Consider the following 11,588-nt stretch of genomic DNA (forward strand, 5'->3'; position numbering starts at 1 on the left):
AACTTGAATCTCATTATTTATTAAAAAGCCCTTAAATAAAGTATCAAAGAAAAACAAACATCTGCTTTTGTCAAGATAAAAAACCCACTGGTTCACATGAAGCCGACAACAAGGTGGACGGAGGGGACACTCGGCTCAGCAGGGGTGGGGGGGGGGGGGGGGGTGTCCAGTCGAGTCGTAGCAGCAACCAGACGAGGTCTCGATGAAGAATACGTCGGTGAGAATAATCACAGGCTGTAAAAAAGGGTCACACACTCAAATAAAGGACGTTTCAAAGATGAAGACACAGCAAACGGGTTCTCAAGTGAACGGGTTCTTTATCGAAACAGAACCAGGTTTCCTGTAAATACGTCCTGTCCATAAAAAGACACCAGGGTGGTGTAATTACAGCAGATATGATGATCTTGAGCAGACTGAATCGAACCCGATGTTTCAAACCGGTCAAACCTCCTGGGGGGGGGGGGGGGGGGTGGAGGTGTGTGTCAGCGGCACGTTGGGCGCGAGGAGTGTAAAACAACACGGGCGACGAGGAGGATGCTGCTGCTGCTGATGCTGCTGCTGCTGATGCTGCTGATGATGATGAGGATGCTGATGATGCTGATGATAGAGAAGGAGAAAACGTTGTGGGGGGGGGTTAGGGGAGAAGGAGCCACCTGCGTTCCTTTCGAGGAGGTATAAGGGGTATGAAAGCTTCTGCTCACCATGCCGTCAGCCCGGGGGGTCCACAGAGGTCACGCGGAGGCCCTTCCACCAGCGGCTTTGTTTCATCCACTGAGGGGCCACTGAGGGACCCCTGAGGGACCCCTGAGGGACCCCTGAGGGACCACGGCAGCACGTGTAAAACGTACAAAGAGCAGAACTAACGAGGGAACGAATCGACGGGGGACGCGTCTCCCACAAGAGATCGTTTAGCTCAGCAGGCGTTCCGTTTAAATAGCAGCTAGGGGAGGAAATAAGGAAATGAATAATTGATCAAAGCGAATAACAAGCACCTTCCGATGGTTTGCTGGGAAGCTTTTACTCAGAGAACTCAGAGCTGGAGCAAACATTCCATATTCGATGTCTCAAGGTCAATTCTTCGTCGGCCTGAGAGCCGGCTGTCAGTCACCTGGATCCCTCTCAGGTGGACCCCGAACGCCTCTCGCTTCTCCGCGAGGGGCTTTGTGTTCGCGTCCTTGGGGGGGGGCCTGTGAGTCATCCTCCCGGCGCCGCGTGACGGAGGCGCTCTTTTGTTTTTGGGAGAATGGGCGACGGCTAAAGGACCAACACACATTTCACATGTTTCCTTTCAAACTAAACATGCTAGGTTTAAGCTACGTATTTGGGAACGTACATTTTTCCATTACTCAAGTCAAAATATTCATAATTCTTCTAGTGCATGCGAGCAATTCATTGCAATCGATTAGTTGGAAAAAAAATAAAAATTGAACCCATCTCTGATCTTCCGGCGTAAAGTTTAACATTGGTATAAAATTCATAAATTAAGGATGCGTGAAATGACTTTTACATCTGTGATGAAGGCAAACAATTCCCTAAAGGAGTCTTTGGTAGTTTGCTTCTCTATTCAATGAACTCCTCGGGGCTTCGTCTCACAACCTCACGTCTCATGGGCTCCAGTGAAGGATGAAGGAATAAAGACGGACGGAGATGAAGTGAAATAAACGTGTGAAGACTCAAATCGAGTTTGTGTTTCTTTTTCTTTTTTTTATTTTTAACCCTCTCCCAAAAAAAGAAAAAAGAAAAAAAAAAAAAACCCAAGAACAATCCTCCCTTTTTGATCCTCTCACCAGCGTCACAGATGGTGACGCAGCCAAAAAGAGGAGAGGAGGATCTGGAGGTAAACAAACATGGCCGAAACCGCATCTGGTCGGATCGCTCTGTGACGCACGGCTGAATCACCGCCGCCAGCGCCGGGGCCAGAAGAACCGGTGACTGGACGGCGTGTGAAAGATGAAAGGAGGCCCGTTAAAAAAACCAAAATAAAAAAAAAAAACCTCAAACTGTTGGCGAGCGAGGCTGAAACCACAGCGTGTTCGCCATTATCTCAGAACCAGAACCAGAGCCTGGTGACCTCAGCCGGACCTCTGCTGAAGGCTGGAGAAACACTTCCTTCTAGTGAGGTCTCAGTTCAGGGAACGATATTGGAGACCCCCCCCCCCAAATCGGACGTTGCCATGAGAAGGCCCACTGGGTCTCGATAAAAGGGCCTCGATAAAGAAATCGAGCGGGTTTTAAATGAATCGGAATCTGAAGGAGCTGCTTTTTGATCCGGAGACCCGGTTAAAAAACTGACAGCGCAGAAGAGGCGCCGCACGCTCCCCTGCCGTGTCAGACGGAGGGACAGACAGGCGGCTGACCTCACGCGGCATGTGACACGGGGGGGGGGGGGGAGGAGAGGGGAGGGGGGGGGGGGGGGGTCCAGCAGAGATGGCATGATGGAAATGAAGAGCACATGACAGGAGGCTGGAAGTGTCTGTCTGCACCATTTGTTCTATGTGTGTGTGTGTGTGTGTGTGTGTGTGTAACGGCATTACAAGCACCTGACTGCCACTTGACTGACAAATAGTGGCAGACTTTACTCCACAATAAAAAAAGGGGTGGATCTGTAAATGGGGCCATCGAAACAAAGCAATTTCCAGTGCGTATGGGTGGATGGTGGATGGTGGAGGTGGATGGTGGAGGTGGATGGTGGAGGTGGATGGTGGATGGTGGAGGTGCATGGTGGATGGTGGAGGTGGATGGTGGATGGTGGAGGTGCATGGTGGATGGTGGATGGTGGAGGTGGAGGTGGAGGTGGATGGTGGATGGTGGAGGTGCATGGTGGATGGTGGATGGTGGAGGTGGAGGTGGATGGTGGATGGTGGAGGTGCATGGTGGATGGTGGATGGTGGAGGTGGAGGTGCATGGTGGATGGTGGAGGTGCATGGTGCATGGTGGATGGTGGATGGTGGAGGTGGAGGTGGATGGTGGAGGTGCATGGTGATGGTGGAGGTGGATGGTGGAGGTGGAGGTGGAGGTGGAGGTGCATGGTGTAGGTGGATGGTGGATGGTGGATGGTGGAGGTGCATGGTGGATGGTGGATGGTGGATGGTGGAGGTGGAGGTGGATGGTGGATGGTGGAGGTGCATGGTGGATGGTGGAGGTGGATGGGGGAGGTGGAGGTGCATGGTGGAGGTGGATGGTGGATGGTGGATGGTGGATGGTGGAGGTGCATGGTGGATGGTGGATGGTGGATGGTGGAGGTGGAGGTGGAGGTGGATGGTGGATGGTGGAGGTGCATGGTGGATGGTGGATGGTGATGGTGGAGGTGCATGGTGGATGGTGGATGGTGGAGGTGGATGGTGGAGGTGCATGGTGGATGGTGGATGGTGGATGGTGGAGGTGGAGGTGGATGGTGGAGGTGCATGGTGGATGGTGGAGGTGGATGGTGGATGGTGGATGGTGGATGGTGGATGGTGGAGGTGCATGGTGGATGGTGGATGGTGGAGGTGCATGGTGGATGGTGGATGGTGGATGGTGGAGGTGGAGGTGGATGGTGGAGGTGCATGGGTGGAGGTGGATGGTGGAGGTGGAGGTGCATGGTGGAGGTGGATGGTGGAGGTGGATGGTGGAGGTGCATGGTGGATGGTGGATGGTGGAGGTGGATGGTGGAGGTGCATGGTGGATGGTGGAGGTGCATGGTGGATGGTGGAGGTGGATGGTGGATGGTGGAGGTGCATGGTGGATGGTGGAGGTGCATGGTGGATGGTGGAGGTGGATGGTGGATGGTGGAGGTGGATGGTGGAGGCACACGTTGGATCCCACAGAGTCACAGCCTCCCGTTTTCCTGACGTGAGGAGGACGCCGATGCAGCCACTTGGCCGAGTGAGCGGTTGTGACTCCGATGAGTCCCTGGACGCGTTCCCTCCGGGAGAGTGAAAGCTTTTTCTTGCGTGGGAGTGTTGCTCTCTTGTCCCCTCCCCCCTCTCCCCCCCCCCCCTCTGTCCCTACTCCCCTCCACTCTCGCTTCCTCTCTCCCGAAGTACTGGCTCAGAAACGAGGAGCGAGTCCCTCTGTTTCAAGAGGTTTGGAATTAGTTTGTCTCCTAGCAACAACCCCCGTACAATACAACATGGTTTTTGTGTGAGACAGAGACACAGTGTCAAAGTGATGTGTGCGTAAGAAGTGTGCAGGGTCGATTTGTGCGTGTGCGTGCGTGCGTGTGTGTGTGTGTGTGTGTGTGTGTGTGTGTGCATTAATCAGCTGAGCACACTTTTCCACTGTTGTGCATGTTTGTTGGGCCTACTCTCATGTGGAAACCTGTTCCACTCCACACGTTGTCTAACTCTTCTCTTGTCTTCCTCACACACACAGACACACGCGCACACACACACACACACACACACGCGCGCACACACACACAGATGCATTCTTCGACCACAGCGGAAAGCACTTCCTCCCTACGTTTGGCGTTACATAAGCGCGGAGAAGCTGAATGGAAACTGGTGATAAGCTGCTGTTTTATCACCAGGACAGAGGCAGTGACCATGAGAGTCTGGGTGGGACGAGCGGTCTGTTGGCGTATGAATGGGGGGACGGGGGGGGGAACATCCCCACCCACCCACCCACACGGCCGCCATGACGTCGCAGGTCGCGACCTCGTAATCCAAACGTGGTTTTGAGGACAAACTTTTAAAGAAAGAAAGTTAGAGCGACGCCGGAGGACCGACGCCGGAGGACTTTTTTGGTGGGGGGGGGGGAAGCCGGCGTCACTTCCTCTCGGGGGGGGGGGGGGGGGGGCTCTCAGCCTGTACAGGAAGGGAAAGAGTTAAGCCGCCGTGGCTGGAGCTGTGAAATATGAGAAGTGACGGGGGGGGGGGGGGGGGGTGCTACCCTTTACCCTCCTCCCTTCTAAAAAGCTCTGCAGCTGAGGCGCTCTTCCCCTTTCGATCCCCCCCCCCCCCCCCCCCTGACCCCGGTGTGTGTGTGTTTTGAGTGGCAGCCCCCGTCTTTCTGAAGGTCCCCTGGCTCGGAATTTACACCTGCGACAAGGTGCTTTTTTCTGGGGGGGGGGTCACACACCGCTCCAGACAGGTCCTCTCCCCCCCTGCTGTTGCAGGTCGGCGGTTAGCGTTTCCCGCTTCCTGCGCAGCGCTGAATCAGCCCCAGGAATGCACGAGCACTGACTCACACTTCCTCCTGGATGTGACACAGCTTCCTCTCCTCCGACATCTCATTCAGCCCCCCCCCCCCCCCCCCAAAAAGACCTGCTTCATCTTCAACCCTTTAAGGTGGGAGTGGAACAAGTGACTCCCGGTGTGTGTGTGTGTGTGTGTGTGTGTGTGTGTGTGTGTGTGTGTGTGTGTGTGTGTGTCGCCCCGTCACCGAGCATCTGAGTCATTTTAATTGAATTTGTCCCGTCTGTATTCGGGACACTCAGCCTCGTGGTGGCTCATCGGGGCGGGGGGGAGAACAGTCGGCTCCCTGTTCGTCTCCTGGTCAGGTGACCTTCAGTTCACCTCTCACCGAAGAGATCCACGCAGGCTGCAGGTAAATGATCAGCAGCAGATGGATGAACCTCATCAAATGTGACATTCAGCTGTTTCTGTGGCTTTGTGAGAGTTTTCAATGAAGGTGAGAAGAATGTTAAAATGTGGTCCGTTTCCTTTTTATAGGAGCGTTCTGCCTTCAGTAAAAAAAAGTATTAAACATTCTCCAGCAAGATGTTTTCTTTTTGAAGGACACCTTTCATTCTCTAGATGTCACGATTCAGTGCGTTTAGCTCCAACATTCATTTCCTCCATGACGTCTCACTCACAAACAACTTTATCAAAAAGAGTCGGAGTGAGAAAAAACTAAATATGTATGCATGTTTATATTCTCCCTTTTGAAATGTCTGTTAACTATTTCAGTTTACAAAAAGGCTTTGTGCCAAATGTACAGATCCTTGAGTCCCAGCCAACCAAATCCACACAATGATTTATTCATTTAAAAAGGCACTACATTCACGTTCAAGTTTTCACATTTTAGTTTATCAGGAATGAGGAGTTTTCTGTGGTGTTTTACTTCTCTCTCAAAAGCTACCCACTCATCACTTTGGACTCATCCATGCTACCTCTTTCCCCCCGTTTCCAGCTTTATGCTAAGCTAAGCTAAGCTAAGCAACCGGAAGTCGCTGCATCTTCCCATTCCCTAAATCCGCAAACGTCATATTTGAAATATAAGTCTAGATCTAAGAATAGTTCTCTGGCTGCTTTTCCCTCTGAGCACAGTGGAAAGTTTACCTCGTGACCGAGGTGCTGATTACGCAAACGCCCCACAGCCAGCGGGAGCCATTTACGCACACCCGGGACGCGCGCATGCGTGACGTCACGTGGGACAGGTGCCGCTGTACACCTGCATGCGGAGGCACCTGTCCCTGTGGCGCGCGCGCGCGTCCGTCGAGTCCTCCGCGCTGTTTACACACGCAACAGCGCGGCTCCGTTGTCGCGCGCCTCAGGGGCCAGACGGGAGAGCGGTGACGTGACGCCGTCATAACCCAAGGAAAGTGTTGCGCAACACCTGCGTCACTCGGCAGGTCGAGGCCGGAAAAGCGGGGCGGGTCAACCTCCAAACAACATCTGTCACCCGGAGGTACCGGCGCAGTCACGCTGGTTGGTCAAGGGCCAGTGACCCCCTCCCCCCCCCCCCCCCCCTCCCCGAATTTGTAGGAGGAAAGCACCGGGCTGTCCACCAGAGAAGGATGCTATGGTCTGTTTGTTAAAGGGAGTAACACAACCCCGAATGCACACCCACCCACTCCACACACAATGATCAATGTGTCACCCCCCCCCCGCTTTAAAACGGCTCTTAAAGGACGAGAACAGGTAAGCCGCGAGTCACCCGGAAAGCAGAGCTCCGCCCCCCCCGGGTCCCCGACAGGTGGAGGAGGTGAAGATGGGCTTGTTCATTCCAATCCGTTGGTTGGAGTTTCCCTCGCACACGCCCAGGTAGGGGGGGGGGATGACGGGGGGGGGGGGGGGACGTTGCTTTATGACTTAAACAAACACACCGTTTGAGCCGTCGTCGCTCGTCGTCGTCCTTCATCACTCATCGTCTTCATCACTCATCGTCTTCATCACTCATCGTCTTCATCACTCATCGTCTTCATCACTCATCGTCTTCATCACTCGTATTCAGAGGCTTGTTGGCCTTTCCCCTCTTTTCTGTGACGTTGCATACGTTCATGGCCCCAAAATGTGGCAAAAAAAAGGTACCCACGTGTGACCACGTGCGACCATGTGGGACCATGTGGGACCTCCTGTGTGCCGGTCGGAGGAGGAGCCGTGGGTGTGGGGGAGGGGGGGGGGGGGGGGGCTCGAGCGTAACCCGGTTTTGGACGCGGGCCCGGGGCGCCAGTTGGCCCGCCATCTGCATTCTGCAGACGCCTCCCTCCACGATCCCGCCGCCTGCAGGAGAACGGTATCGCAGCTCCGGGGGGGGGACATGTTGGCAGGGGGTGGGGGCCCGGAGGGGGGGGGGGGGGGGGGGACTGTCCCCTTCGGGGAAAGGGCCGGTTTCCACGTGGACGAGGAAGACGAGCTGACACTATTTGGGGACACTGCCACCATGTGGCTCCCCTCCCCGCCCCCAAAATGCTTGATAACAATAATTAAAAGCAATTAAATCCGTACAATGGTTGTGTAGTAATTGCTGGTCAGTCACACATTTTAGGATATTACAATTTCCACAGTTGTAGTATATTATAATTATTTTATTATGCATCACAATGTGATTAGAAGTTACTCAAAGTGGCAATGGTTCGCTTTAAGTAAAAAAAAAATCGGTTTAGCCAAATTATTATTGCATGTCCTTTTATTATTCAATTTACAATAAAAAAACACATTGGTAAACCACATTTGAAACCATATCTAAAATATTGAATAAAAATTGAAAGGCAAGAAGAAGTTAAACAAATACAGCTGCTGATCCCTCTGTGAATGACAATGAGATCCTTTATATTAATGGAAATGAGTATTCATTCATTCATTCATTTATGGATATTATATATATATATATATATATATGTACACATGTACACACAATCGGACCACAGGGGCGTCTCCCTGTTCTTCTCCACGTTGTGATGCAGCAGCCAGACAAACGCCTCGTCTGAGGGACACGTCGCCGTGGTGATGGAGGGGAGAGGACAGGATTTGTTTTTTTGTTTTTTTAAAAAGGCGGAGACTTCTTGGCGGAAAGGAGACGTGATGGATTCCATGTTTGCACACTCCTTTCATCTCGTCATCTCGTTGTTTCGGGCACACGACTTCATTGACGCCTCCTAAGAAGCGTGACAGGAAAAGTCTTTTTGCCACGTGCACATCCAGATGATCCTGAGAGCCGTCGATGTGGTGAAGTGGCTGGATCCTACATCGCACCCCCCCCACACACACACACACCCGATGCTTCCTGTGACTCACGGCTCTGAAACCCGGGGACTCATCCGGGAGGAATCCAGGGGACTTCTGCCTCACGGAGACCTCGTTGTCTCCTCGGCACGCGAGGAAGAGGAAGCCTGAGGACCTCTGGGTGGGGGCGGGGGGGTGGGTGCTGTAAAATGGAAAGGACACCACATGGACTTTGGGAGCTTAGGAATCTGACCTGAGAGCTGAACGGGCCAGTTTTTGGGGGGATGCACGGATCTTCAACGTGTTGCTTCATCACCACCTGTTCAGTTGAAGCAGAAGAGTCACATTTAGGAATCAGTGTTTTTTTTTTTTTTTTCTTTCTTTCTGCTCATCAAGGACCCAGCAGGCCTCCACCATCCGGGGGATTTCATCACTCCTCTGATGAGTAACCTAACCTTTCTTTTGAAGTGCATTCGCGGGAAAACAGCATTTTGGGGAATGCGGGGGCCTCGTTTGTTTTCGCTTCACACAAAATGTTCCCTGTTGTTCACAATGGAAGCGAAGAATTTAAATACACAACAAACAACTCATAACTTCCACAGGAAATGAGTCACGGGTTTGATTACTCACGTCGGGGACTTTTATACACTTAATAATAATTTCACGAATGGTTGCATTTAAATGCACGGTCACGGGGGGCCCGTCTGGACGCAGACGTGAGGGAGCCTCAGGAGGTCAACGCCGACTGCACAAAGGTCACCGTGCATTCGTGTGAAAGCAGCATTCAGAGAATGGAGAGAACGAATGAATCAGGTGCTCATCTGATGATGGACTAATTAATGATTCGTGTGAAGGACGGTGCCGCACTAATGAAACATTTGATGAGATTAAACATCTTTGTGCAGGTTTACTTTTTAATTTAACAATTGAGTAGAATTGAGGCCCGTTCAGGGATGAAAATTCAAATACCATTTTTATCTTTGCGCTTAATAGGATACGCGTGGCCCCTTAGGGGTGAATTCATCCATCACCACATGAATCACATACTTTTGTTGTTTTTCACTCTCACATTAAACACTTTCATTTCGTTCATTTAATTTCAGTTTGTCATCTCACAATAGTACTGACGTCCAAGGAACACGAGCCGCGCGTCCACCCCCCCCCCCCCCCGCTCCCGAATCCCTCGCTTTGTGTTTCCTCTGAGTCACGTCGCTTTAAAGAGTGAAAACAAGCGGTCACGCCAGGTGACTAAGACGTCTGGAATAGACCTTCAGCATTTAGGAGCGGCTTCCATCCTCTTTACTAGCGTGTGTGTGTGTGTGTGTGTGTGTGTGTGTGTGTGTGTGTGTGTCAGACACGGGGAAGCATCCATCCTCTTTTAAGCAGCTACAGTGACATCTGCTGGCTCCAGGCTACACGGCCTGTCGCCTCGTGGGCTTCCTATCGGCGCGAGGACGTCCTGCCTCTCTTCAAACTGCACTCAGAGAGCGGTTTGTGAAGGCCGAACATGCACGAAACAATAAGCCGGTCAACTACGGCGAAGTGGAAGATGTACTTTAAAAAAAAAATGTTATTCAATGCTGTGGGTTCTTGGTCAAACACGTCTGGAGGGGATCTGTGAATAAATCCTTCTTCATTCCCTATGGACCGATGGGATCTGCACACCCTTCACCAGATGAGATCAAAGCATCCGTAACGTTCAATCCCACCCGATGGTCTCCACCTACAGGTGTGTCAGCGAAGGCAAACTGAACACAACGACGAGACCGAGTGAAAACGGGAGGACGAGGGCTCGCGTCCCCCTCTTTTTTGGGGGGCGCCTGGTCTTGTCCAAGGCGAGCGGGGAGGTCACCGAGCCGTCCCCCTTTGTGTGTTCGGCCTTCATCGAGACACGAACAACTACAGCAGCATCATCATCATCGTCGTCATCATCATACTGTTGCTCCTCTGCGGCCGGTTACCATGGTAACACCAACAAACACGTTACATGCTGCCAGCAGGATTCTTTTTCCCAGTTTTATGGTGCAGAGAAATATTATCGGAGATGCCGTTTTATTAATAAAGAAAGAAAACATCAGCCTTTAATCTATAATAAAACTTTGATGGACAGTGACTCACTAAACGTACTTCATTATTTTCTTATCTTTTAATTCAAGGGGAACAGGATGAATATTGGACTGTGTTATTATGATGTCCAGTAAGGTTGTTATCCAGTGCAGTTCTGATATTTTTCATAAATGTCAAACTCCCTCCTCTCACTTTTGCAGGCAAGTGGGGCGGGGGGGTGAGGGGCGGGGGGGGGGAGAAAAAGTAAGTGCAAGGGGACGTGAAGCCTCCAACGAGCCGATGAATGGACGTCACTCCGTCAGACGGACGCAGGGGGGGGGACGAGCCGTCGAGCACAAAGGAGCCGGTGAAAGGTCTCGCGCTCGTTGTGCACAATGGATGTCAGCGAGCACAATGGAACCCCCCCCCACCCCCACATCACGTGTTTCCTAAAGCAGAAGGGGGGGGGGGGGGGGGGAAGTTAAAGTACTGTTATTGAAGAATTCTGGCACCATAAATGACCAAAGAGTCAAATATTCGTGTTATTATCGGCTTCATTATTCATGCCTTTCACACCCGGTGACCAAGTGTTCATCTGAAAGGTTTTTCACACCAACTCAACCCACACTCGCGTTTGCCAGTTTTCTGAAGTTCTTCGTACGACTTTCTTTCCCACCGGAAGGAAAAACTTTCTTAGCGGTTTAAATCTACTCTTGGTGGAATTCTCCAGGACCGAGGCGTCGTCATGGCTCGGGTTTATCATCATCCACGAGTTGCACAGTGCGCGCACAACCGTTTGGTTTCTCACGCTCTGCGACAAATAGTCCTTGAGTCCTTGAAATGAGTTTCTAAAGATTTCTGCGTCAAGTGAATCAGGGAAGAGGGTTTAGATTTTAACAAAAGAGGAGCTGAAAGGCCTGAAAATGAAATAAACACTATATTCCCTAGTATTTAATTCCTCTGTATGCTGGTATGACACGACTAGATTCAATTTGTTTTCCTCTTTATATTTAAATACGTGCTAAACATGCATTTATTCTACCTGATTCTACCTCTGGGCTGCTGAGCTTTACAGCTCCATGAGGCTCCAATTAGAGGCCCATCGGCGGAGCGATTTATGACCATAGTGCCTGTGCATTAGGAGCATAAAGAGGAGGATGGGGGGGGCTGGGG

This window comes from Pungitius pungitius, unplaced genomic scaffold (genome assembly GCF_949316345.1).
Source record: "Pungitius pungitius unplaced genomic scaffold, fPunPun2.1 scaffold_25, whole genome shotgun sequence".
Lineage (NCBI taxonomy): Eukaryota > Metazoa > Chordata > Actinopteri > Perciformes > Gasterosteidae > Pungitius > Pungitius pungitius.